The 27,560-nt window shown below is 46.7% G+C and overlaps 5 non-coding genes across 5 annotated transcripts; 2 read left to right on the top strand and 3 right to left on the bottom strand.

Moving 5' to 3' along the window:
- The first annotated feature begins 2,418 nt into the window (after positions 1-2,418).
- On the top strand, positions 2,419-2,492 carry trnat-agu (transfer RNA threonine (anticodon AGU)). The gene has a single exon. It is a non-coding gene; the product is annotated as a tRNA-Thr (tRNA).
- Positions 2,493-4,695: 2,203 nt separating this feature from the next.
- On the bottom strand, positions 4,696-4,777 carry trnas-cga (transfer RNA serine (anticodon CGA)). Its single transcript has one exon. It is a non-coding gene; the product is annotated as a tRNA-Ser (tRNA).
- A 3,136-nt stretch (positions 4,778-7,913) lies between these two features.
- LOC138230766 (U5 spliceosomal RNA) lies at positions 7,914-8,030 on the bottom strand. Its single transcript, XR_011186388.1, has one exon. It is a non-coding gene; the product is annotated as a U5 spliceosomal RNA (small nuclear RNA).
- A 9,856-nt stretch (positions 8,031-17,886) lies between these two features.
- Positions 17,887-17,968, top strand: trnas-gcu (transfer RNA serine (anticodon GCU)). Its single transcript has one exon. It is a non-coding gene; the product is annotated as a tRNA-Ser (tRNA).
- Positions 17,969-24,239: 6,271 nt separating this feature from the next.
- Positions 24,240-24,321, bottom strand: trnas-aga (transfer RNA serine (anticodon AGA)). The gene has a single exon. It is a non-coding gene; the product is annotated as a tRNA-Ser (tRNA).
- Between the last annotated feature and the right edge of the window lie 3,239 nt (positions 24,322-27,560).

Here is a 27,560-nt window from a genome sequence, read left to right as displayed (position 1 = left end):
TCACGACAGTGGTCCTCTCTGTGCAGCGCCTTTTACTTCCATTGACAAATGATAGCAATTCGAAGAGAGATCCTTCAGACCAGCAAGCAAACCCACGGCTATTTCGGTTTTCTATCTAGGCAACGTTGGTGTCTGCAATAGCATACATGAAAGCGTGATGCAATTTCTGTGGCTACATTTGTTGCACGTCATGCACAGTAAGAGTGTTTCTAACACCAAATAAAAAGTCAACAATTAGCGATCACGCCTTCTCCTCAGTTAACCCACTGAAACCCTTGCTGTTAACAGTTCTTTACTGCGTGCTTTAAGAACACCTACATAATGTGTCAGTTCTTTCAGCTTTATTCATTAGGTTTTCAAAGGCATAAGTAGAGCACCAGAGGCGCGAACGTAAGATGTGTGGTTATCTGAAGAACTCATTTCCATGGCAGCAGGGCCAAGTGATTCAGCGTATTTATAGTACCAGGAATGGAGAAGCGGCACTTCGCCTTTGCCGGGGAGGCACAAGGATACGTGTGGCAGACGCCATAGTCGGCAGGATTCAAACCTGTGCAGGGAGTTCGCAACGGATTTCAAGTCCATCGCCTTAAACACACGGCCACGACTACAGCAAGCTCACCCCCGCCGCATTCCTCCTATAATCTAACACAGAGTGCGAGGTGGCTGCGGAAACTTTTTCAAAGTCGCTCTCCGTTAAAAAAAAATAAATACCTTTGACAAAATACGTGCCGGCAGACAGACATGCCTCAGAGGGTTTAAGGCTGGCTTCACGTTCAAATGATAAAGTCTCCCCGTCCGGATGTCAAAATGGAACTTTGGCAGACAGAAAAAACATCAACAAACCACAAATGTGGACAAGGATTTTACAAGCTGCACCACACTGCACTTTCCAAAGCATTTACATTCCTGTTAGACGCAGGAATTGCCTTTGATTTGCGCGCTTACGAACGCCATGGAAAACGAAACAAAACTAAAGCCCTCAGCTCCTGCACTTGATTATAATGCTGTTACGTGTCGAAGCAGGAATTTATGTCATCCTACCACTGCAATACGGGGAATAGAGGGAAATGAGCACACGCTACGTATGTCTCAATCACTCCCTAGAGTCGTAAGGCGCATTGAAGGGTGCACACCCATCATTAATCGTTGCGCCTCTGTGAAAGGAAAGCTCTTGAGCAGTCTTTGAAACAGCTCGGATGAAACACTTGATTGCTTCCATGTGCATCTGGAGCCCATTTCTTATTTTCACTTCACGCCGCCCAAAGCATTTCTAAAACAGGAGATTCGTGTTTGGGAATGCGCCCTGCCCTACGAATAAAACAGGTCTACGGGTCTGAAACCTGCTCCACGGAAAACAGTTCTGTTGCGCTTTTGATCAAAGGGAGATTCGCTGTTCTTACTTTTTGATGACATAACACCCAAAGGGGCTTCTTTGGAGCTGGATTCCAACCAGCATCCGAAAGTTTCTTGGCGGTATCCTTTACAGTCCTCTGTTCGGTCGACAAGGGACAGAAGGGGGCAGCTTTCCTCACACACACAGTGCAATGTACTGTAGTGTTCCCGTTCATTGAATTCGCAGTTCTGCATCAGACCTCTAACTCGTTTCCTTAGCTTGGATTTAAGCCATGAAGCAGGCTTCTAGTCTATAAACGTCTAGAGAAATCACAAACTATTTGAGAGGCCATCATCCCAGGGGAACTGACAAAGTCTATCCCTAAACACCTAGCGCAATCTCTCGAGAGACTGTCAAAAATCGCTTTCTCCGTTTGCGTTGCAAGTAAGTGAAAACGCGGTCTCAAACCAGAGCCACTTGGCAGCAGCGGCACGTAAATACTGTTACTGTCACTGCTCGATACTGACGTTAGCCTACTATACCATGTTCAGCCACCACTAGGAAATGTACGGCTCTAGTACTGGAGCAAACAACAGGAGGGCCAAAGGCACACGGGCACACATGGAGAGTGACGAGAATGGGACTCAAACCCATGCGTGCAGAGTACAATGGATTAGCAGTCCATCGCCTTAACCACTCGGCCACCTCGTCTAGGAAACTGGGCTGTCCAGACATGGGTTGCAGCGCTCCAGATGATCTTTTTCTTTTTTTTCCCTCGTACTCGAGGGTCATTTTCCTGTTCCACATGCGATTTCAACATTTTCCTTGGGAGATGTCAAGCCAGCAAGCCACTGGTTCAGTGGCCATTGTGGAGTTCAGTGGCCCTGTTGTACACAGAATGCACATTGAGCTCCTTGGACATGAAAAGTTCCAGATAAAAGCCATTTGTCATCCTTTCTCTTGGTGTCGATGTTGCTATTGTATGTAAAGGTGGCAACTTGCTCAGCGAACAGGCGGAGCACACACCGAATGCAGATGTGTCTGAGTGGTGTGTCCAAGTGGCTGCAAAACGACAGCACTCCCAGGGCGCCGTGGCTTAGTTGGTTAAAGCGCCTGTCTAGTAAACAGGAGATCCTGGGTCCGAATCCCAGCGGTGCCTTTTTTGTTCTGTGTTCTCGAACAGAACTGGTCATTATGGACAACCGCCTACAGCTAGACCTAATTAAATGCAAGTATTCATTTCCTGTCTTTAACGCGACTTGTTTTTCTTAAAATGGATGCAACTTGCAAAACATGAAATACAAACCTTGCTAATCAGTGCTAGCGGCTGGCAAAAAAAAAAAGAAGTCAGCAATGTTTTTTTTCTTTAACCTTAACCCTGCTAATGGAGAAGAGTTAAACAACCGAGTCTATGCAGCTTAAACGGTGCGCACGTCGGGTTCTTAGCTGAAAGGGTGGTAAATCACGCTCACCCCAGTTCTTAATCTTTTAAAGAGGATACAAAATTGAACCTAGTCGCCACATCACATACATCCTGTTCAATGATAAAAAGGTAACATCTATCCTTGCTCCAGAGTAAATCTCACGTTGAAGGCATCTTTTTTTTCACTTTACCGTGAATCGGGCTCGGCTGCACAGAGGAGAGAGCAGAGCAATGAGGTCACTGGGACAGGGGAGTCACATGCTGGCGGTTTGAATACGCGGAAGATCACTGAGGGATCCACAGTATATGGACCCTCCGTGCGCCATCAGTCCGCACTCCGGACTCTGAATCCTGCCATCCGAGTTAAGATCTCGGCGGAACCTGAGGCGCAGTTCCTTCTTAAAACGTAATCTGGTGAGCATTTCTAGAATCGTACTTGTATAGATGCAGCCTTTAATGTGTTGCTAGGTTAAAATTGATGACTTCTTGTATTTCAGTAGGTAACTGCCCTCTTGATTTCAGATTCAATTTCTTTATTACAGGGGCGCTTTTATGAAGACAGAGTCATGTTCAGGTACTTTGCTTGATGGAGGAAGCTCATTTCGGACTCTGTGATCTGCTCACCTGGAAAGGTCTGCTGTACTACTAAAAGAGAGAAGTAGAGTCTGGAAGAAGGGACAATTTTATGATGCTTTGGAAGGTAGGTTTTTTTTTCTTTGAAATCGAAATGAATCAGAATATCAGTGCAAAAGACAAACTCTTGGTTTGGTTTAAAGAAATATGGTTTTAAAACAGACAAAATGTAGAAAACAGGTGTTTCTCACTTTTGGAAAAGAATGGACCGGGGGTAATAGTTTACTAGTTGCAGTGCTGAGCTCACCGGGTTGCAGTCCTGCAATGTCACACGACGGCCAGTGGCGCAATAGATAACGCGTTTGACTACGAATCAGGAGATTGTAAGTTTGACTCCTGCCTGGCTCGGGTCGTTTTTAAACGCATCGGGCTACTCCCCTAAGTAGTCTGTGCTACTTACTGCATTGTAATCGTACTCAGTAAGAGATTTCCTTCATGTAAATGAACTGCACCTGACAGCTTTAGGAAATCACCTGGGCTCAGTACGGTGCTGAGAGCTCAGCGTTGCTGTTGTTCTAATTAGCACGCACTGCATCGGCTATGAACCCGAACTTTTCAATTATTCCGATCATTAAGTCAACACGTAGTCCACATGAAAGGTAGAAATATTCTCTTGTCTGTCTCTTGTTTGTATAGAACTGAATGTCCCTGACAATGTACTGTTAGTTTTAATTGAAGAACGGCATTTGTGTTCAAATATACCAGACAAGTTTATGTAACTGCTCTTGCGACACTAAGTTGTAATTAGTCAAGAAATAAAGTCGAACAACAGCTGCGGGTTTAATTCTGAACGTATGAGATTGCAGCGCCTTTTACTTCCATTGACAAATGATAGAGATTTGAAGAGAGATCCTGCAGACCAGCAAGCAAACCCACGGCTATTTCGGTTTTCTATCTAGGCAACGTTGGTGTCTGCAATAGCATACATGAAAGCGTGATGCAATTTCTGTGGCTACATTTGTTCCACGTCATGCACAGTAAGAATGTTTCTAACACCAAATACAATGTCAACAATTAGCGATCACGCCTTCTCCTCAGTTAACCCACTGAAACCCTTGCTGTTAACAGTTCTTTAATGCGTGCTTTACGAGCACCTATATATTGTGTCGGTTCTTTCAGTTTTATTCATTAGGTTTTCAAAGGCATAAGTACAACACCAGAGGTGCGAACGCAAGATGTGTGGTTATCTGAAGAACTCATTTCCATGGCAGCGGGGCCAAGCGATTTAGCGTTTTTATAGTACCAGGAAAGGAGAAGCGACACTTCGCCTTTGCCGCGCAGGCATAAGGAGACGTGCGGCAGACGCCATAGTCGGCAGGATTCAAACCTGCGCGGGGAGTCCCCAACGGATTTCGAGTCCATCGCCTTAACCACTCGGCCACGACTACAGCGAGTTCGCCATCGCCGCATTCCTCCTTTAATCTAACACGGAGTGCGACGTGGCTGCGGAAACCTTTTCAAAGTCGCTCTCCGTTAAAAAAAAATAAATACCTTTGACAAAATACGTGCCGGCAGACAGACACGCCTCAGAGGGTTTAAGGCTGGCTTCACGTTCAAATGATAAAGTCTCCCCGTCCGGATGTCAAAATGCAGTTTTGGCAGACAAAAAAAACAACAACAAACCACAAATGTGGATAAGGATTTTACAAGCTGCACCACACTGCACTTTCAAAAGCATTTACATTCCTGTTAGACACAGGAATTGCCTTTGATTTGCGTGCTTACAAACGCCATGGAAAACGAAACAAAACTAAAGCCCTCAGCTCTTGCACTTGATTATAATGCCATTACGTGTCGAAGCAGGAATTTACGTCATCCTACCACTGCAACACGGGAAATAGAGGGAAATTAGCACACGCTACGAATCGTCTCAATCACTCCCTAGAGTCGTAAGGCGCATTGAAGGGTGCACCCCCATCATTAATCGTTGTGCCTCTGTGAAAGGAAAGCTTTTGAGCAGTCTTTGAAACAGCTCGGATGAAACACTTGATTGCTTCCATGTGCATCTGGAGTCCATTTCTTATTTTCACTTCACGCCGCCCAAAGCATTTCTAAAACAGGAGATTCGCATTTGGGAATGCGCCCTGCCCTACAAATAAAACAGGTCTACGGGTCTGAAACCTGCTCCACGGAAAACAGCTCTGTTGCGCATTTGATCAAAGGGAGAGTCGCTGTTCTTACTTTTTGATGACATAACACCCAAAGGGGCTTCTTTGGAGCTGTATTCCAACCAGCATCCTAAAGTTTCTTGGCGGTATCCTTTACAGTCCTCTGTTCGGTCGACAAGGACAGAAGGGGGCAGCTTTCCTCACACATACAGTGCAATGTACTGTACTGTTCCCGTTCATTGAATTCGCAGTTCTGCATCAGACCTCTAACTCGTTACATTAGCTTGGATTTAAGCCACGAAGCAGGCTTCTACTGTATAAACGTCTAGAGGAATCACAAACTATTTGAGAGGCCATCATCCCAGGGGGAACTGACAAAGTCTATCCCTAAACACCTAGTGCAGTCTCTCGAGAGACTGTCAAAAATCGCTTTCTCCGTTTGCGTTGCAAGTAAGTGAAAACGCGGTATCAACCCAGAGCCACTTGGCAGCACGGGCATGTAAATACTGTTACTGTCACTGCTCGATACCGACGTTAGGCTACTATACCATGTTCAGCCACCGCTAGAAAATGTACGGCTCTAGTACCGGAGCAAAGAACAGGAGGGCCAACACCGAACGGGCACAAGTGTCAGACAAGGAGAGCGACAAGGATGGGACTTGACCCCATGTGTGCAGAGCACAATGGATTAGCAGTCCATCGCCTTAACCACTCGGCCACCTCGTCAACAAAACTGGGCTGTCCTGACATGGGTTGGCGCACTCCAGTTGATCTTTTTCTTTTTTTTCCCTCATACTCGAGGGTCATTTTCCTGTTCCACATGCGATTTCAACATTTTCCTTGGGAGATGTCAAGCCAGCAAGCCACTACTGTGGTTCAGTGGCCAGTGTGGAGTTCAGTGGCCCTGTTGTACACAGAAAGCACATTGAGCTCCTTGGACATGAAAAGTTCCAGATAAAAGCCATTTGTCATCCTTTCTCTTGGTGTCGATGTTGCTATTGTATGTAAAGGTGGCAACTTGCTCAGCGAGCAGGCGGAGCACACACCGAATGCAGATGTGTCTGAGTGGTGTGTCCAAGTGGCTGCAAAAAGACAGCACTCCCAGGGCGCCGTGGCTTAGTTGGTTAAAGCGCCTGTTTAGTAAACAAGAGATCCTGGGTCTGAATCCCAGTGGTGCCTTTTTTTGTTCTGTGTTCTCTAACAGAACTGGTCATTATGGACAACCGCATACGTCTAGACTTAATTAAATGCAAGTATTCATTTCCTGTCTTGAACGACTTGTTTTTCTTAAAATGGATGCAACTTGCAAAATATGAAATACAAACCTCGCTAATCAGCGCTCGCGGCTGGCAAAAAAAAAAGAAGTCAGCAATGTTTTTTTCTTTAACCTTAAGCCTGCTAATGGAGAAGAACCTAGTCGTTATATCACATACATCCGTTTCAACGATAAGAAGGTAACAACTATCCTCACTCCAGTGTAAATCTCACGTTGAGGGCATATTTTTTTCCAATTTACCATGAGTCGGGCACAGTTGCACAGAGGCGAGAGCAGAGCAATGAGGTCACGGGGACAGGGGAGTCACACGCTGGCGGTTTGAACACGCGGAAGATCACTGAGGGATCCACAGTATGTGGACCCTCCGTGCGCCATCATTCCACACTCCAGACTCTGAATCCTGCCATCCGAGTTAAGATCTCGGCGGAACCTGAGGCGCAGTTCTTTCTTAAAACGTAATCTGGTGAGCATTTCTAGAATCGTACTTGTATAGATGCAGCCTTTAATGTGTTGCTAGGTTAAAATTTATGACTTCTTGAACTTCAGTAGGCAACTGCCCTCTTGATTTCGGATTTAATTTCTTTATTACAGGGGCGCTTTTATGATGACAGAGTCATGTTCAGGTACTTTGCTTGATGGAGGAAGCTCATTTCGGACTCTGTGATCTGCTCACCTGGAAAGGTCTGCTGTACTTCTACAAGAGAGAAGTAGAGTCTGGAGGAAGGGACAATTTTATGATGCTTTGGAAGGTAATGTTTTTTTTTCTTTTAAATCGAAATGAATCAGAATATCAGTGCAAAAGACAAACTCTTGGTTTGGTTTAAAGAGATATGATTTTAAAACAGACAAAATGTAGAAAACAGGTGTTTCTCACTTTTGGAAAAGAATGGACCGGGGGTAATATTTTACTAGTTGCAGTGCTAAGCTCACTGGGTTACAGTCCTGCAATGTCACACCAGGGTCAGTGGTGCAATGGATAATGTGTCTGACTATGGATTAGGAGTTTGGAGGTTCGACTCCTGCCTGGCGCTGGTTGTTTTTAAACACATCAGCCTACTCCCTAAGTAGCCTGTGCTACTTACTGCATTGTAAGAGCGATTGTGAGCGGTTTTGTTTTCTCTCTTTGACCAGCCCAGCTGCGCCCCACCCGAAGGCAGGGAAGCACAAAAATTGTATGGAACTCATTCATGCTCCTCTCCATGGAAATCTTTAGTAAAAGGCAAAAGATTTGTACGAGATGAAGAGAAACCAGAGTGCGTGGCTGGACAGCTGCAGGAGCCCAGGCCGCCTTCAAGCCCTCTGCCCTGCCGGTCGTGGTTGGCAATGCACCTGGCCTTACAAACGAGCCAGTGGGGCCCGTTCAGCTCCGGGCTCATCGCCTGCGGCTCTCGGCTTACCTGGCAGGGGAGATACCTTGATCAGCCTGTAGTTGGTGTAGTTGGATTGTTTTCTTGTTTTCTGGAAGCAGTGTTTGTTTTGCAGTTTGAGATGGCAACCTTTGGATCCCGCAAGAATGCTGTACGTTTTGAGCTTTTGGATGACCTCTTCATGGATCGTATGCAGTTAGGCAGAAAAGTGTTACAGAAGGAACTTGGCTTTGAACCTCGGCACTTGGATTTCATCTTCGCTCTCCCAGGTCAGAAAGCATTTGAGGTTGTTTTTGCTACCTATTCTCTGTTTGAACAATGTGTGGATGTGTTTGAGGCAAAAAGAGGGAAAGTTCCTGCCCTTGAGAAGATCAACTTGCAGCCTCTGACACAGAGAGAGAGGAAAACGGTGCATGTTGTTATGTTCTCGGAAATGGCAAAGACGGAGGACATTCACACCTGGCTTAAGCAGTACTGCACAGTCCACCATGGAACTGAGGTTAGAGATGTTGACGGTATAAAAACAGGAGCAAGGAAATTCGAGGTTCGCTTGCTACCGGACAATGTAAATGGAGGCTTAAGGCACCTGCCCTCTACAATCCGGCTGGGCGCCTGCAATGGCTATGTTTTTTATGTGGGACAACCAAAGGTGCGTCGGCGCTGTGGTGCTGTGGGACACCTGGCATCGTCCTGCACTGTGAAATGCTGCAAGACCTGTGGCAAACAGGGACATTTAGCCTCTGACTGTTCAATGCTGCCAAAGTGCAATTTATGTGGCTCGGAAGGACACGTTTTTAAGAACTGCCCTCACGCCTACGCCAATAAACTCAAAATGAGAAAGGATGAGGCAGTGCTTGTTTCAGCCAAACCGGCCCGAAAAGCCAAAGCAAACAACAAGTCAAACAAAGAACCCTTGTTGAACAAAGAGTCTCAGCCTCCAGCCAGGATCAGTCCTGCTGTGGCTCCGGGGCCGGTGGAAGAGAAATCCACTACGCTCCCACAACCGCAGACTGCACCAGACAAGCACGAGGGTTTGAAAACCCCAGAGAACAGCGAGGACCCCTCCCCCACTCCTGCTCCTCAGAACGAGGGCCATTGTGGGGCCCCCACCGGTGGAGCGGGTCCAACGACGATACCCAGGATTCAGCGGAGCTGCTTTTCTCAGACTCTGCAAGTGCTACAGATGCCCTCCTCTCCTCCATCCAGTCCGTCACGGAGGATCTGCAACAGCTGGTGGGTGAGGGGGAAGAGGAGACTGGTGCATCGGCTGCACCCCTTTCCCCTCAGTGCTACCAGGAGCTGGACTTGAGGAAAAGGAAAAATGACTCTGTTTTCTCCCCGAGCGAGGAGGAAGGAGAGCATGGCGATAGGGACAGCTGGAACCCCTCCACCCCTCCTTCTACCCCCTTCCTTGAAATGGACTCCGTGAACGCTTTTACTGCTGCCACCCTGATGAAGGCTCATTCAGAGGATGGCTGGCAGGAAATTGGTAAGAAGAAAAAGAAAAAGAGAAGGTAACAGGTGAGACCGAAGAGAAATGTGTTTTGTAAAGACTGGTTCCACTTTCTTATGTAATATGGCTCTAAACATAATTTCTCTTAACACCAGAGGTATCAATGACAGAGTTAAATGCCAGTGTGTCTTTGATTACCTCCAGCAGAGAGAGGGAGATGTGTTGATGTTGCAGGAGTGTGCTTTAGCCTATCAAGAGAGGTATAAAAGCTTTGAAGATAGGTGGGATAAAGGGCCTTCTGTTTGGTCAGGGGACAATAACAACAGAGCCTCTGGCGTGGCCATTCTTTTCAAAGGATGGGCTTTCAAATTGAAAAGTATTCAGAGGGTCATAGATGGCAGGTTGCTGTGTGTGGATGTGGAATGGGGGACCGTTAACCTGCGGCTAATCAATGTGTATTGTCCTACTGACGTGGGAGGAAGGGTGGAGCTACTCAAGGCACTCTCTCCCCTATTGTTAAGTAGCACAGACGTGATAGTGGGAGGGGATTTTAATTGTATCTTAGAGCACACAGACAGGCAGTCTAGCTCTCCGATAAAATTGGATTCCAGCTCACTGGCCCTGCAAAACTTAGTTCAAGACTTTAAACTCTCAGACACATATAGATGTATATATCCCACAACAGCAGGATATAAATGGTCAGGGAGGAATAGCAGCTCCAGAATTGACTATTGCTTTGTCTCAGAGAGAGTGAAAGTTGTTGGGGTCACTCTTCAGCCTGTCTTCTTCTCAGATCATCAGGCTTTAGGGTGTAGAGTGGAACTCAAGGGCGGGACTGTCTTTGGCCCAGGCCTATGGAAACTCAACACTAAGCTGCTAGAGAACGAGGGGGTAGTATCCCGCTACAAGGAGAAACTATCACAGTGGCTGTCCTTGCAGTGTCTGTACGGGTCAGTAGGAGAGTGGTGGGAGGAGGTGAAGATGAGGACAAAGGCCTTTTTCATGGCTGAGGGAAGGAAGGCTGCTGCCAGACGGAGAGGAGTGCTAGCCAGGAAACAGAGGCAGCTGCAGCGTCTCTACACGATGTTGCACAGTGGCTTCGCTGTGCTCGAGGATATCACCCTTTTAAAAAAGGACATCCGGAGCATAGCCGAAGAAAGTAGTCGAGGAGTGCTGTTAAGAAGCAGAGTGCAGTTCTTGGAAGAAAATGAGAAGTGTACTCGCTTCTTTTTCAGGAAAGTGGTAGGCTCCAAGTCTGTCATGGAAAGTGTAGTTGATGAGGAGGGACGAGAGAGAACAGAGCCGAGTGCTATCCTCTCCTGCACCAAGGCCTTCTACTCAAGACTGTACAGCTCTACAGAGGTAAAGGATGAAGAAATTCATTTTTTTACCTCAAAGCTAGAAAACGTTTTGAGTGAAGAAGATAGGGAAGTACTTGAGAGGGATTTGACAATAGAAGAGCTGAGACAGGCTATGGAGAGCTTACAGAAGAGGAAAACTCCGGGTGCTGACGGGCTCCCTAAAGAATTTTATTGCACCTTTTGGGATCTGCTTCAGGATCCGCTACTGCTCCTATTCGAGCGAAGCTATAAGACAGAATTGCTGCCTGACTCCTTAAGAGAAGGCACTATCTCTCTCTTGTTTAAGAAAGGAGCAAAGAATGACATAAAGAACTGGAGACCCCTCAGCCTGTTAGGCGTGGACACTAAGATCCTGTCCAAAGCCCTTTTCCTGCGCCTACAAAATGTAGTGGCCTCACTGGTAGGGAAAGAACAGACTTGTGGGATAGCAGGACGCCTGATGAGCGACAACCTGGCCTTGTTGAGGGATGTCTGTCTGTACTCAGAGGATCGCTCCCTCCCTCTGTGCATTTTAGGTGTAGACCTAGAAAAGGCCTTTGACCGCCTAAACCGGCAGTACTTAACATTGGTACTTGAGCACATGAATTTTTGCCCCATCATGAGAAAGTGGATTAACCTGCTGTACACAGGTAGCAACAGCAGAGTAATGGTTAATGGCAATAGATCACACCCCTTTGAAGTCTGTTCAGAGGTGAGGCAGGCCTGCCCATTATCCCCCTTGTTATTCGTTTTGGCTATGGAGCCCTTAGCCTGTGCCTTGCGCCAGGATCAGGCCATTAATGGGATACCAGTGCCTGGAAGTGGGGGAGGAGAGGTAAAGACATCTCTATACATGGATGACCCTGCTCCTCTCTGACAATGCCTCAATTAGCAGAGCTCTGCAGTGCTGTGATCGTTTCTCTTTGGCTTCATCCGCAAAAATTAACAAATCTAAGAGTGAGATTTTTTATCAGAACTGGAGGGAGCCAAAAGAAGGACATGATCTCAGGCTGCAAGAGAAGAGAATTAATTTACAGGTGCCATTCCCCGGCATTGTGGCCATTGTCGGTGCTCACACGCGATAAGATAAGGCGGAGGAGAGTGGGGCATGCCCAGCGGCAGACATTCAAGGAGGGGGCAGTGCGAGGTGAGGTGAGGTGAGGTGCGACACCCCGGAGCCCCGACGCAGCTAATGCGGAGCACTTGTTGGACTGGCATCGAAAGGACGTGTGCGCACGGACGTGGTGATTCCACACATCCTGAATAAATCATGATATTGTTAGTTGCTGTAGCTAGACGTTCAAATGAGTTTCATGGCCAGATGGACTGTTTCCTCCAGCGGTATAGTATTGCAGTGAGACAGCACGATGCCTGCAAGACTGTCACGCTAAACGCCACAGATTGTGTTTGTGTTGGACAGTTGGACCCTACAGTTGGACCCTCGTCGACAACCTGAATAGCTTATTCAGAAGCAGTGCTGGACCGGGAACGAACCAGCTTCTTCCCAGGCACAAGAGTGACTTGTGAGGACTCGCGGTCACACTCTGTGCATAGAGACTTTCTACCAGCCAGCCGGACTGCTGGTAGATCCCCTCGGAGCAACGACTGCCCTGCGCGCCGCAGTCAGATTCCTCCGCCCGTCCTACTCCGAGCTGCACCTTGACTGGTTGGCCGGTAGCCAGAGGACGCCGGGACAACGCCCATTGGACAACCGCTGGAACAGAGGCTGCAACAGAGCCTGTCAGCTGGTTTGGTGTTCGTGCCGGGAAATTCCAAATCCATACACAGTGGATAAGTAAACCCCATGTTCTACATTGCGTCTCGAGAATTTAATTGTACCTCAACACAAGTTGTTATCAATTTAATTCATGAGTAATGTATTTACTTCCGAGTTTGGAGTAACAGTGGGTAATAACACTGATTAGCGATTTGGTAACCGAACGATATATATTGACATATATTCTCTGTTGTGTATCTCTTTGTGTTTGCATCTCTTCGGGATTATATACCTTGTATATTGATAACCCTCACAGTAAGGTCTGCCACTCGTATCCAGGCAGACTAGTATATGTTTGGTGCACAATTTATATTAATAAATGTATCTAGTGTATTGAACCCCTGTGTGTGCGTTGTTAGTTGTTCTGACGATTGATTTTCTAAAAGCCCCAACGAACAACCTTGTGATTACTGCTACAATTAATAATTGTCTCAGTAAACCCATCAAACCATTACATTTAATGGCGTCCCTGGGTGGGTGAGTTTAGAATGAAATGAGAATCAGTCGCACAGAATAACTGAAGTTCAGCACAGCACCGCGGCTTCTATACGCGAATACCGGGTGTGCTGATAACTGCGTAAAGAAATCCCCCTGTTTTCTAGCGTTTAGTGTAACGTGTGCTGATTGGAAATCCATCTGCTCGGGTGTCTAGATTCCATACTGTATTTTGGAAAAAGAAAAAAAAAAGTAATACTCTTAAAGTTTTTCTGACGTAATGACAATGGCTGCTAAAATGTCTGAAGTGGAGTCGCTTATAAGTACTATTTCTAGCGACGACAATCCTGGTTACTGGAGTGGTATCGAAAAGTTGAACTTTGATGATATTGAGAAGCTGCAAGTAGATTTAGTAGCTAAGGTAGCGAACCAGCTTAACACAGGAGTGTCTGTGAACGCAGTTCTGGTCCTATCGAGTTTCACCTTAAATCTAGCTAAACAGCTGGAACTGTCTTTGTCCGAGCTGACAAAGTTTCAAAAGCTTCAGGGAACGCTAGAAAGATATAAGGTGGAGCGAGTCGAGTTGTTGGATATAATCAGAGAAAAGAGAGTGAAAAATGAGGAAAGTGAAGACTGACTCAGGGAAGTTTTAGGTAAATTAGATGACTTGTCTGCTAGAGAAACTGCGGCTGAGGTAGCTAGGAGAGACCTGGAAGGGAGCTCGAAAGAAAAAGAAAAAGAAATTGAGAGTTTAAATGAGCTCAGCCAGGAAAGGCAAAAGGAGTCAGATGCTGCCGTACTGGAAGCAAAATAGACTAGATCCCACTTGCATGCCAGCCCACCTAGCAGCCCGGAGCGCTCACCCAGCGCGCCGGGAGGAGGTTTCTCCCGGCCAGGGTCTGTGGTCGGATCGGCATGGGGGAGATCGCCGAGTCCTGCGCGAAACGCAAGGGCGAGTCAGTTCAGGCATAGACCCCCTGCTCCTGATCACGGCCGTCTCCCTGCCCGCGGAGAAACCGTAAAAATTAACCTCCACTCCCTGAGGCAGTTAGCCAAAGATGTAGAAAGGTTTGACCCGTCAGTGTCAGGGAATAATGTGGAGACCTACATCGATGAGCTGAGATATACTTTGCAGTTTATGCCCGAAGCGTCCGAACAGGAAAAGGCTATGTAAGTAAGGAAAACTACCAGCCGAGCGATCCACGAGTGGATGTCTAGACAAGGACCGGAAGTCTGTAATAGCTTTGAGGAGCTGTGTCAGGCAATGATCGGAGAATTTTCGGCTTTTATCGATCCCATAGCTGCCGTGGCTGCTGTGCACCATATTAAGCACGAAAAAGCTGAAGCCCCTCGCGACTATTATCAGAGGCTTAGGCGCACTTATTTTGCAGGGCGGAATGAAGAGGGTTGCGAAGAGAACGTGAATTTCAAAGGTTTATTCATTGCTAATCTGCATCCCTCAGTCAGGAAAATGATTGTGATGCACACACAGCGATGAAAATGGCTGACATTAGAAGGTTGGCTCAAAAAGCCTGGGGAGCTGAAGTCTCTGCTTCCTCAGAGCGAAAACCTGCTAAAACGGCCGTGTTCGCCACTAAAGCCAGCAGGGTTGACGACTCGCCTCAGCTCGAGGCAGCTGAGGTTCCTGAGCTCGCTAAGCCCCGGCACAAAATAGGCAGGCAGGACCGCACTAAGCGTCAGAGCCGCCGTGAGCGCTACGGGGAAGGCAAGGGCTCAGGCAGAGTCTATCATAAGACTGGACGAAGGGAGTCGACTGCAGCCCGCCTGGCCAGGCTTGAACAAGCCCTGCCTGAGAGATCAGGACAGGGTAAACCTTCCGCACCGAATGCCAGAAGTGTGAATGAGCTTAGGGGGACCACGCCCCTTCTCACTGGAGGAGGCGGGGATCCGTCCCAAGCCCCTCCCTCAGTCTATCTGATTGGGTGGGAGGGTTCCTGCCTGGAAGAAGGCTGTGACTCTGAGTTGGGCGCTGACCCCGCCCCTGAAGTCAAAGAAAAGGCAGGCTTCCAACAATTCTTAGGGAATCTCAGCCAGAAAGGCAAAGCAAGGCGTATTTATATCAAGGTTTTTCTTGAAAACGTCTTAGATAGAGAAGCACTGATTGACACTGGGGCTGAAATTAGTTTGATGTCAGCCGATCTACTCAGCGAGCTCAAACGAGTAGCGAAAGGAAAAGGCATCAGACTTAAGGTAGAACCGTGTAAGATAGATATTTCCAGCTATACCCAGGATCATGCCAGGATCACACACCGAGTGTGGGTGGCACTTAGGTTCGGGCCAATGAACATGGTGCATCCTGTTTACATCTCTAGGTTAAAAAGAGAGCCACTACTCATTGGCCAAGACCTGCTTGACAGGCTGGAGCCTCTGGTGGACTGCCAGCGTGGAAAATTGTGGGCTCAGGTCAAAAACCCTAAGCCTGTTGCACAGCAAAAAGGGGGATTCAGTGGTTATGCTGTGATCACACAGTGCCCACTGAACACTATAGCTGAGTTGGAGGTTCCTCCTGGTTCCTCTGGACGAGAATAAATGTCTCTTCTTGCTTTCCAAAACTACAGGGAAGTCCTGCCCAGGCCAGCACTCCCACGGTCTCCCAACTACAGGAGCAGTGCTCCGAGCAGCTGCTTGACCCGCCAGGTAAAGCACACCCCCTTTTCATCCCTGAAGAAGAGTGGATCTCCCTGTCCGGTAATGAATGGGAGTCCTTTCTGTGCACCCTGGTACCTCAGGGGGTCCAGGACTACCACCCCATGGTGGTGGGAGGGGGTCCAGGTGGCAGAAGTGCAGGTTGATGATGTAATTCTTAGCCTCAGCTCTGAGAAGTCCATAATCAGTGAAGGTCTGTTCGAGGACCTGTCGCGAAGCTGTCAGGTGACCCTGGTGACGCAGTCACAGGTTCTGTGGTGGGCACCCCCACCTCATAGGTCCATTTGGAGCAAAGGAAGCTGTGTAGCTTCCATCTCCATCGGAAAAAGGAAGTTTGCTCACTACTTCCAGGTAGCACCTCAGCTGACCCATTCGGTCTGCATTGGTGCAGACCTATTGGTTCGACTGGGCGCCCAGCTGGACACAGTAAACAGTGTGCTGTGGAAACGGGTGGACCCAGATGCCCACTCTCTAAGCGGTGACCCCGAGAACATTCGGTCAGGTCAGACGATTCCTCAGGCCTGCCAGGTAGTAAACGAATCGGACCTGATCGTTCCTGCGTCAACAGCAGGGTTTCCGGTACGCCTTGTCCTAAAGAAGGGACAGAGAATGGACGCTGAGATGGTTTTCTTCCAACCATCAGCTCAGTTTATCAGACTGAACCTAGCAGTCTGTTGTACCCCCACACTGGAACGGAATGGCCGAGCCACCTGCCTGTTGGTGCAGAACATAGCAAAACAAGATGTCAAAATCCCTGCTCGCACTGACATGGGACTGGAATTGACAATAGTTTCTATGATTTCGAACTGGCCATCCCAGTACTGGGGCAGCTCCCTGGTCCCTTGGCTTCATAAAAGCGCCACTGTAATAAAGAAATTAAATCCAAAATCAAGAGGGCAGTTGCCTACTGAAATACAAGAAGTCATCAATTTTAACCTAGCAACACATTAAAGGCTGCATCTATACAAGTACGATTCTAGAAATGCTCACCAGATTACGTTTTAAGAAGGAACTGCGCCTCAGGTTCTGCCGAGATCTTAACTCGGATGGCAGGTTTCAGAGTCCGGAGTGCGGACTGATTGCGCACGGAGGGTCCATATACTGTGGATCCCTCAGTGATCTTCCGCGTATTCAAACCGCCAGCGTGTGACTCCCCTGTCCCCGTGACCTCATTGCTCTGCTCTCTCCTCTGTGCAGCCGAGCCCGATTCACGGTAAAGTGAAAAAAAATATGCCCTCAACGTGAGATTTACTCTGGAGCGAGGATAGATGTTACCTTTTTATCATTGAACAGGATGTATGTGATGTGGCGACTAGGTTCAATTTTGTATCCTCTTTAAAAGATTAAGGACTGGGGTGAGCGTGATTTACCACCCTTTCAGCTAAGAACCCGACGTGCGCACCGTTTAAGCTGCATAGACTCGGTCGTTTAACTCTTCTCCATTAGCAGGGTTAAGGTTAAAGAAAAAAAACATTGCTGACTTCTTTTTTTTTGCCAGCTGCTAGCGCTGATTAGCAAGGTTTGTATTTCATGTTTTGCAAGTTGCATCCATTTTAAGAAAAACAAGTCGTGTTAAAGACAGGAAATGAATACTTGCATTTAATTAAGTCTAGCCGTAGGCGGTTATCCACTGGGATTCAGACCCAGGGCCTCCTGTTTACTAGACAGGCGCTTTAACCAACTAAGCCACAGCGCCCCGGGAGTGCTGTCCTTTTGCAGCCACTTGGACACACCACTCAGACACATCTGCATTCGGTGTGTGCTCCGCCTGCTCGCTGAGCAAGTTGCCACCTTTACATACAATAGCAACATCGACACCAAGAGAAAGGATGACAAATGGCTTTTATCTGGAACTTTTCATGTCCAAGGAGCTCAATGTGCTTTCTGTGTACAACAGGGCCACTGAACTCCACGCTGGCCACTGAACCACAGCAGTGGCTTGCTGGCTTGACATCTCCCAAGGAAAATGTTGAAATCGCATGTGGAACAGGAAAATGACCCTCGAGTACGAGGGAAAAAAAAGAAAAAGATCATCTGGAGCGCGCCAACCCAGTTGGGACAGCCCAGTTTTGTTAACGAGGTGGCCGAGTGGTTAAGGCGATGGATTGCTAATCCATTGTGCTTTGCACGCATGGGTTCAAATCCCATCCTCGTTGGTTTCCATGTCTGTTTCCATTCTGTTTTTGATCCCTATTGCTCAATGCACAGTGAAAGCATTGCATACATGTGTCTGACAATGAGAAATGGGCCCCTGAGACAGTCATTTGCCTGTTTCACAAATGATCGTATTTTACTAGAGATTCTGTTTGGGATTCAGATGTGCATTCGGACAGCAATCCCTTTCAAGAAATGATACGTTCTGGATGAGGTCAAAGGTGCTGGAACACTGTATTTAGGATGTGTTTGCAGTTATTCTGTGTTTCTAGCTTCAACCCAGTGATATATATATATATGCTCACTGCTTTTTTGGTACATGCCCAGGGCAATAATCATTATGAGGATTTATTTCCATATGTGCTAGAGGTAGTGTTGTGAAATTCTTCAACACACTGGATCGCAGGTTTAAACCTGCACTCTTACTCCTTAAATACCAACAAATGCAGATATGTAGCAATCATATTGTAGCTGACACTCATTTGCCTGTTTCACAAATGATCATATTTTACTAGAGATTCTGTTTGGGATACGGATGTGCATTCTGACAACAATCTCTTTCAAAAAATGATTTTACCTTATCGCAGCTTTGCCCCTCTTGCCTCTTTGGAAAATATCTCCATCTTGTGGTCGTTGTTGGTAATGTCTAGACAATATCTCCATCTTGTGGTCGTTGTTGGTAATGTCTAGACAATATCTCCATCATGTGGTCGTTGTTGGTAATGTCTTCTTATGCCCTTTTTTTATTTCAATTCTTTATTAGTTGATTCTAGAATCTCTACAATAGAGCTGAAAATATCAGTTTTGTAGCAGACAATATGACATTAGTTATAGTCCAATTAAGACTTTATTACCCTGTTTGTAACATAACAAATTAAAATTGATTAAAACTAAGTTTGGAACACCAGGGAACATAAAAAATGATTTTTAGGAAAACCATGAGGTTCTCTGTGTCCGATGCCTGCAAGGGGAGAAAGCTAGAATCCTTTGCTTTTTCAAAATTTGAAAATAAACATCATATAACAACAGCTTTCATTCCTAGGAGTGAAAAATAACCATTTTTGAAGACATATTAGTTTCTAAAACACTACAATAAAGTTAAAAACATCCGTTTTATATTACTTTTAGTATTTTTAGTGAAATTAGTCATTTATTGCACTATTTTTAATATAATCTCTAATTAAAAGTGAATAGAATTAAGTTTGGAGCAACAAGGAACACAAAAAAAAAGATTTTAAGGAAAAAAATGATGTCTTCTGTGCCAGGTGCCTGCAAGGGGAGAAAGCTAGAATCCTACCCAGGCTCCTGGAGCTCTGTCCTGGCTAAAGGAGGGTGAATCCATCCCCTTCAAAGCTCCATGAAAAAATGATCATTTAAAATTTGAAAAAAAAAACATCATATAACAACAGTTTTCATTCATAGGAGTGAAAAACAACCATTTTTGAAGACATATTAGTTTCTAAAACACTACAATAAAGTTGAAAACATCCGTTTTATATTACATTAATTTTTGTGAAATTAGTCATTTATTGCACTATTTTTAATAAAATCTCTAATTAAAAGTGATTAAAATTAAGTTTGGAACAACAAGGAACACAAAAAAAAAGATTTTAAGGAAAAAAATATTGTCTTCTGTGCCAGGTGCCTGCAAGGGGAGAAAGCTAGAATCCTACGCAGGCTCCTGGAGCTCTGTCCTGGCTAAAGGAGGGTGAATCCATCCCCTTCAAAGCTCCATGAAAAAATGATATTTTTAAATTTGAAAAAAAAACATTATAGAACAACATCTCTTGGTCAACAGAGTGCAAAAATCCAACTTTGAAGAAAATCCATTGACTGATCCCCGAATCCTGAAGTTTCTTTGCATGATATCGGGCTTGCAACCACTTTCTAGAAAATTATGAAAAATGCCAAAAATGAAAAAAAAGTTATCAATTCTAGAGCCTAAGAGGAAAACAAGACAAATGTATATCTCCAAATAATTTTATGTGCTTCAGAAGAGCCCAGGAAAGTTTTTTGCATACATGAAACCACGCCCGTTTGCACGTAAGCAGACATGGTTGCACACACGCGTGCATGCGAAGTCATCCTGTTGAGCATTTGAAAAGCCGCACCACGCCGCACTTGAAATAGCTCTTACCTTAGTGGTAGACGCAGGAATCGCCTTTTTATTTACGCTCTTACCAACGCGATGGAAAGCAAAACAAAGCAAAGCAGAGCAAAACAAAACGAACAAATGAAAACCCTCACGTCCGCACTTGCATATAACGCCGTTACGTGCCCAAGCGGTATTGTACGTCATCCTAGCACTGCACCCCGGGGCGTACGGTATATGGGAACGAGCACACGCCATGAATCGTCTCGAATCAGTCTCTACAGCTGTAAGGTGCCTTGAAGCGTGCACCCCCAACATTCTTCTTTGCGCATCTGTGAAAGGTAAACTCTTGAGCAAACTCTGAACCAGCTCTAAGGAAACTAATCCGATTAGACGTTACTTTGACTCATCTTTTTACTCTCAGTGCTGGTTTGCTCAAACTCCAGCTAGGGTTAGTGTTAGCATTCCCACCCTACTTAGACACTTTGTTTACGCTCAGTGCTGGATTTTGGGAACTTCAGGACGAGTGGGAATTTTCTCCTATCTGTCAATTCTGTTTTGTTTTGGAAACTCTTGGCTGCCTATATTGTACAGTGCAGCGTGAAGGAAACATTTTCCAAAACTGTGTCAGCTCAAAAGTTGTAAGAAAACCTCTCCAGCTGCTTTAACTCTCTTCATTTTTGTCATTTAATGTGACACTCGATGTATAACTGGAGCCTCACATATGCAAATGGTGAGGCTCCAGTTCGACACCACTTTACAGTATATGACAAAAGCATGGCAGACTGTGCCGGACCGGCAGATAACTTCCGCTTATTTTTACCATATTAAACATTGGAAATCCAACCACTTTCATTTGTGACACTTGATTTTGGCTCCACCTAAGACACTCTTAAATCTTCAAACACTTTTCTCTTCTCCCGCAACACTCTTGTCTGTCGGCACTATGTGGCAGTGTTGCATGACAACCCATCTCACCACGGAAAGGAACCTAACAGCTTTGGTAAGAAAGGAGAAAAGGACCTGGCCCGTACGATTAGGCGTTATTAGCACCACGCTCTAACCAACTGAGCTAACCGGCCTCACGACAGTGCTCCTCTCTGTGCTGCAAAAAATCAAACTCAGGGAATTTCTTTTGCCCTCCTTTGAATAGAAAGCCGTGTAATTCAGTGTACGGGCTTTCTCGTGCAGTTTCATGGTTCTTGTAACCCAAATCCTACACTGGCCTGAAGTGCCCCCCCATTTCACAGCATTTTTCAGCTGATTTAAAATGTACCTAAAGGAGAAGCATTATTGAAGACCATCAATTACCAAGAGCTTTTGTCAAAGGTTTTGGTGGTCATTTTTAATGACCACAGAGCGCTGTGACCTCGGTTTTACATCTCATCCAAAAGACAGCGCCCTTTTACAACACAGCATATCCGTCACTATACTGGGGCATTAGGACCCGCACAGACCTCAGGGTGAGCGCCCCCCCGCCGGCACCATTAACACCGCTTCCAGCTGGAAGCTTTGTTTTTCCCTGTAGCTCACCCTCATCCGGGTACTGACCTGGCTCACACCTGCTTAGCTTCAGTGGGTTTTCAGTTGCGAGTTGCAAGGGGATGCAAGTGATGGAGCCGCTCGCTGCAAAAGCCACTGCATTGGCTGGGAATCGAACCCGAGCCTCCAGCGGGGCAGGCAAGAATTCGACCACTGAACCACCAATGCTCAGTGCCTGGGCCTTCAAAAAAGACGCTTTTTTGGTGCTCTGTGCAAAAAGCGTCGACATCTGCTTCCAGCTGCAAAATGCCATTCGCAGACGCTGAAGAATTTATTTTCAAGGCAGCGGGTACAAGCGATTTGGCGTTTTAAAACCACCAGGAACAGCAAAGAGGCACGTTTCTTTGCTTGCGCCGGAACACAACGACAGGAGGTGGACAACGTAGTCGGCAGGATTCAAACCTGCGCGGGGAGACCCCAATTGATTTCTAGTCCATCGCCTTAACCACTCGGCCACGACTACAGCAAGCCCCGCCGCGGCTGCGTTTTTGATACAATCTTACCTGGATCGCGAGGCGCCGGCGGAAGCCTATTTCAAAGTCGTTCTCCGTTTCAGAAAAACATTTCCAAAATACAAGCCTTGCAGACAGACACGCCTCAGAGGACTTAAGGGTGGCTTCATGTCGGAATGATAAAGTCTCCCCGTCCGGACATGAAAATGCCACTTTGTTACACACAAAAAAAGAATCAACAACAGAGAAATGCCCACAAGCATTTGAAAAGCCGCACCACGTCGCACTTGAAATAGCTCTTACATTAGTGGTAGACGCAGGAATCGCCTTTTTATTTACGCTCTTACCAACGCGATGGAAAGCAAAACAAAGCAAAGCAGAGCAAAACAAAACGAACAAACGAAAACCTTGCGTATAACGCCGTTACGTGCCCAAGCGGTATTGTACATCATCCTAGCACTGCACCCCGGGGCGTACGGTATATGGGAACGAGCACACGCCACGAATCGTCTCGAATCACTCCCTACAGCTGTAAGGCGCCTTGAAGCGTGCACCCCCAACATTCTTCTTTGCGCATGTGTGAAAGGTAAACTCTTGAGCAGACTCTGAACCAGCTCTAAGGAAACTAATCCGATTAGACGTTACTTTGACTCATCTTTTTACGCTCAGTGCTGGATTGCTCAAACTCCAGCTAGGGTTAGGGTTAGCATTCCCACGCTACTTAGGCACTTTGTTTACGCTCAGTGCTGGATTTTGGGAACTTCAGGATGAGTGGGAATTTTCTCCTATCTGTCAATTCTGTTTTGTTTTGGAGACTCTTGGCTGCCTATGTTGTACAGTGCAGCGTGAAGGAAACATTTTCCAAAACTGTGTCAGCTCAAAAGTTGTAAGAAAACCTCTCCAGCTGCTTTAACTCTCTTCATTTTTGTCATTTAATGTGACACTCGATGTATAACTGGAGCCTCACATATGCAAATGGTGAGGCTCCAGTTCGACACCACTTTACAGTATATGACAAAAGCATGGCAGACTGTGCCGGACCGGCAGATAACTTCCGCTTATTTTTACCATATTAAACATTGGAAATCCTCCCACTTGTATTTGTGACACTTGATTTTGGCTCCACCTAAGACACTCTTAAATCTTCAAACACTTTTCTCTTCTCCCGCAACACTCTTGTCTGTCGGCACTATGTGGCAGCGTTGCATGACAACCCCTCTCACCACGGAAAGGAACCTAACAGCTTTGGTAAGAGAGGAGAAAAGGACCTGGCCAGTATGGGGCTCGAACCCGGGACCTTGGCATTATTAGCACCACGCTCGAACCAACTGAGCTAACCGGCCTCACAACAGTGCTCCTCTCTGTGCTGCAAAAAATCGAACTCAGGGAATTTCTTTTGTACTCCTTTGAATAGAAAGCCGTGTAATTCAGTGTACGGGCTTTCTCGTGCAGTTTTTATGGTTCTTGTAACCCAAATCCTACACTGGCCTGAAGTGCCCCCCCATTTCACAGCATTTTTCAGCTGATTTAAAATGTACCTAAAGGAGAAGCATTATTGAAGACCATCAATTACCAAGAGCTTTTGTCAAAGGTTTTGGTGGTCATTTTGAATGACCACAGAGCGCTGTGACCTCGGTTTTACATCTCATCCAAAAGACAGCGCCCTTTTACAACACAGCATCTCCGTCACTATACTGGGGCATTGGGACCCGCACAGACCTCAGGGTGAGCGCCCCACCGCCGGCACCATTAACATCGCTTCCAGCTGGAAGCTTTGTTTTCCCCTGTAGCTCACCCTCATCCGGGTACTGACCTGGCTCACACCTGCTTAGCTTCAGTGGGTTTTTTGAGTTGCGAGTTGCAAGGGGATGCAAGTGATGGAGCCGCTCGCAGCAAAAGCCACTGCATTGGCCGGGAATCGAACCCAAGCTTCCCGCGTGGCAGGCGAGAATTCTACCACTGAACCACCAATGCTCAGTGCCTGGGCCTTCAAAAAAGACGCTTTTTGGGTGGTCTGTGCAAAACGCGTCGACATATGCTTCCAGCTGCAAAATGCCATTCGCGGACGCTAAAGAACTTATTTCCAAGGCAGCGGGTACAAGCGATTGGGCGTTTTAAAACCACCAGGAACAGCAAAGAGGCGCGCTTCTTTGCTTGCGCCGAAACACACCGACTGGAGGCGGATAACGTAGTCGGCAGGATTCGAACCTGCGCGGGGAGACCCCAATTGATTTCTAGTCCATCGCCTTAACCACTCGGCCACGACTACAGCAAGCCCCACTGCCGCTGCGTTCTTGCTACAATCTTACCTGGATCGCGAGGTGCCGGCGGAAGCCTATTTCAAAGTCGTTCTCCGTTTCATAAAAACATTTCCAAAATACAAGCCTTGCAGACAGACACGCCTCAGAGGACTTAAGGGTGGCTTCATGTCGGAATGATAAAGTCTCCCCGTCCGGACATGAAAATGCCACTTTGTTACACACAAAAAAAGAATCAACAACAGAGAAATGCCCACAAGCATTTGAAAAGCCGCACCACGTCGCACTTGAAATAGCTCTTACATTAGTGGTAGACGCAGGAATCGCCTTTTTATTTACGCTCTTACCAACGCGATGGAAAGCAAAACAAAGCAAAGCAGAGCAAAACAAAACGAACAAACGAAAACCTTGCGTATAACGCCGTTACGTGCCCAAGCGGTATTGTACATCATCCTAGCACTGCACCCCGGGGCGTACGGTATATGGGAACGAGCACACGCCACGAATCGTCTCGAATCACTCCCTACAGCTGTAAGGCGCCTTGAAGCGTGCACCCCCAACATTCTTCTTTGCGCATGTGTGAAAGGTAAACTCTTGAGCAGACTCTGAACCAGCTCTAAGGAAACTAATCCGATTAGACGTTACTTTGACTCATCTTTTTACGCTCAGTGCTGGATTACTCAAACTCCAGCTAGGGTTAGGGTTAGCATTCCCACGCTACTTAGGCACTTTGTTTACGCTCAGTGCTGGATTTTGGGAACTTCAGGATGAGTGGGAATTTTCTCCTATCTGTCAATTCTGTTTTGTTTTGGAGACTCTTGGCTGCCTATGTTGTACAGTGCAGCGTGAAGGAAACATTTTCCAAAACTGTGTCACCTCAAAAGTTGTAAGAAAACCTCTCCAGCTGCTTTAACTCTCTTCATTTTTGTCATTTAATGTGACACTCGATGTATAACTGGAGCCTCACATATGCAAATGGTGAGGCTCCAGTTCGACACCCAGTTCGACACCACTTTACAGTATATGACAAAAGCATGGCAGACTGTGCCGGACCGGCAGATAACTTCCGCTTATTTTTACCATATTAAACATTGGAAATCCTCCCACTTGTATTTGTGACACTTGATTTTGGCTCCACCTAAGACACTCTTAAATCTTCAAACACTTTTCTCTTCTCCTGCAACACTCTTGTCTGTCGGCACTATGTGGCAGCGTTGCATGACAACCCCTCTCACCACGGAAAGGAACCTAACAGCTTTGGTAAGAGAGGAGAAAAGGACCTGGCCAGTACGGGGCTCGAGCCTGTGACCTTGGCGTTATTAGCACCACGCTCGAACCAACTGAGCTAACCGGCCTCACAACAGTGCTCCTCTCTGTGCTGCAAAAAATCGAACTCAGGGAATTTCTTTTGTCCTCCTTTGAATAGAAAGCCGTGTAATTCAGTGTACGGGCTTTCTCGTGCAGTTTCATGGTTCTTGTAACCCAAATCCTACACTGGCCTGAAGTGCCCCCCCATTTCACAGCATTTTTCAGCTGATTTAAAATGTACCTAAAGGAGAAGCATTATTGAAGACCATCAATTACCAAGAGCTTTTGTCAAAGGTTTTGGTGGTCATTTTGAATGACCACAGAGCGCTGTGACCTCGGTTTTACATCTCATCCAAAAGACAGCGCCCTTTTACAACACAGCATATCCGTCACTATACTGGGGCATTGGGACCCGCACAGACCTCAGGGTGAGCGCCCCCCCGCCGGCACCATTAACACCGGTTCCAGCTGGAAGCTTTGTTTTTCCCTGTAGCTCACCCTCATCCGGGTACTGACCTGGCTCACACCTGCTTAGCTTCAGTGGGTTTTCAGTTGCGAGTTGCAAGGGGATGCAAGTGATGGAGCCGCTCGCTGCAAAAGCCACTGCATTGGCCGGGAATCGAACCCGAGCCTCCAGCGGGGCAGGCAAGAATTCGACCACTGAACCACCAATGCTCAGTGCCTGGGCCTTCAAAAAAGACGCTTTTTTGGTGCTCTGTGCAAAAAGCGTCGACATCTGCTTCCAGCTGCAAAATGCCATTCGCAGACGCTGAAGAATTTATTTCCAAGGCAGCGGGTACAAGCGATTTGGCGTTTTAAAACCACCAGGAACAGCAAAGAGGCACGTTTCTTTGCTTGCGCCGGAACACAACGACAGGAGGTGGACAACGTAGTCGGCAGGATTCGAACCTGCGCGGGGAGACCCCAATTGATTTCTAGTCCATTGCCTTAACCACTCGGCCACGACTACAGCAAGCCCCGCCGCGGCTGCGTTTTTGATACAATCTTACCTGGATCGCGAGGCGCCGGCGGAAGCCTATTTCAAAGTCGTTCTCCGTTTCAAAAAAACATTTCCAAAATACAAGCCTTGCAGACAGACACGCCTCAGAGGACTTAAGGGTGGCTTCATGTCGGAATGATAAAGTCTCCCCGTCCGGACATGAAAATGCCACTTTGTTACACACAAAAAAAGAATCAACAACAGAGAAATGCCCACAAGCATTTGAAAAGCCGCACCACGTCGCACTTGAAATAGCTCTTACATTAGTGGTAGACGCAGGAATCGCCTTTTTATTTACGCTCTTACCAACGCGATGGAAAGCAAAACAAAGCAAAGCAGAGCAAAACAAAACGAACAAACGAAAACCCTCACGTCCCGCACTTGCATATAACGCCGTTACGTGCCCAAGCGGTATTGTACGTCATCTTAGCACTGCACCCCGGGGCGTACGGTATATGGGAACGAGCACACGCCACGAATCATCTCGAATCGCTCCCTATAGCTGTAAGGCGCCTTGAAGCGTGCACCCCCAACATTCTTCTTTGCGCATCTGTGAAAGGTACACTCTTGAGCAAACTCTGAACCAGCTCTAAGGAAACTAATCCGATTAAACGTTACTTTGACTCATCCTTTAAGGGACCCTTGTTAATTGGAGAAATCAATGATTTCTAATGAATTCTGTATGCGTTAAAAGTCAGCTATACACAGTATAGCTGCTCATGATGTTTCCCGAGCCGAAACACAGTGCGTTTTTCCAAGCCATCTGACAAAGCCCGCCCACTGAAAACTGCAGCAGATCGTGTAAAGACGTTCAACTTTGTAACTACTGCACGCACAGGAAGCAGAATAAATTCCTCTTTTCAAACTGTCAAAGGTTTGCTTTGCGAACCCTGCAGGACATCGCACAATCTCTTTTGAACGGGGACAAACGATTTCTTATGG

The sequence above is a fragment of the Lepisosteus oculatus genome, unplaced genomic scaffold, assembly GCF_040954835.1.
Source record: "Lepisosteus oculatus isolate fLepOcu1 unplaced genomic scaffold, fLepOcu1.hap2 HAP2_SCAFFOLD_489, whole genome shotgun sequence".
NCBI lineage: Eukaryota > Metazoa > Chordata > Actinopteri > Semionotiformes > Lepisosteidae > Lepisosteus > Lepisosteus oculatus.
This window is presented reverse-complemented; position numbering and strand designations above follow the sequence as displayed.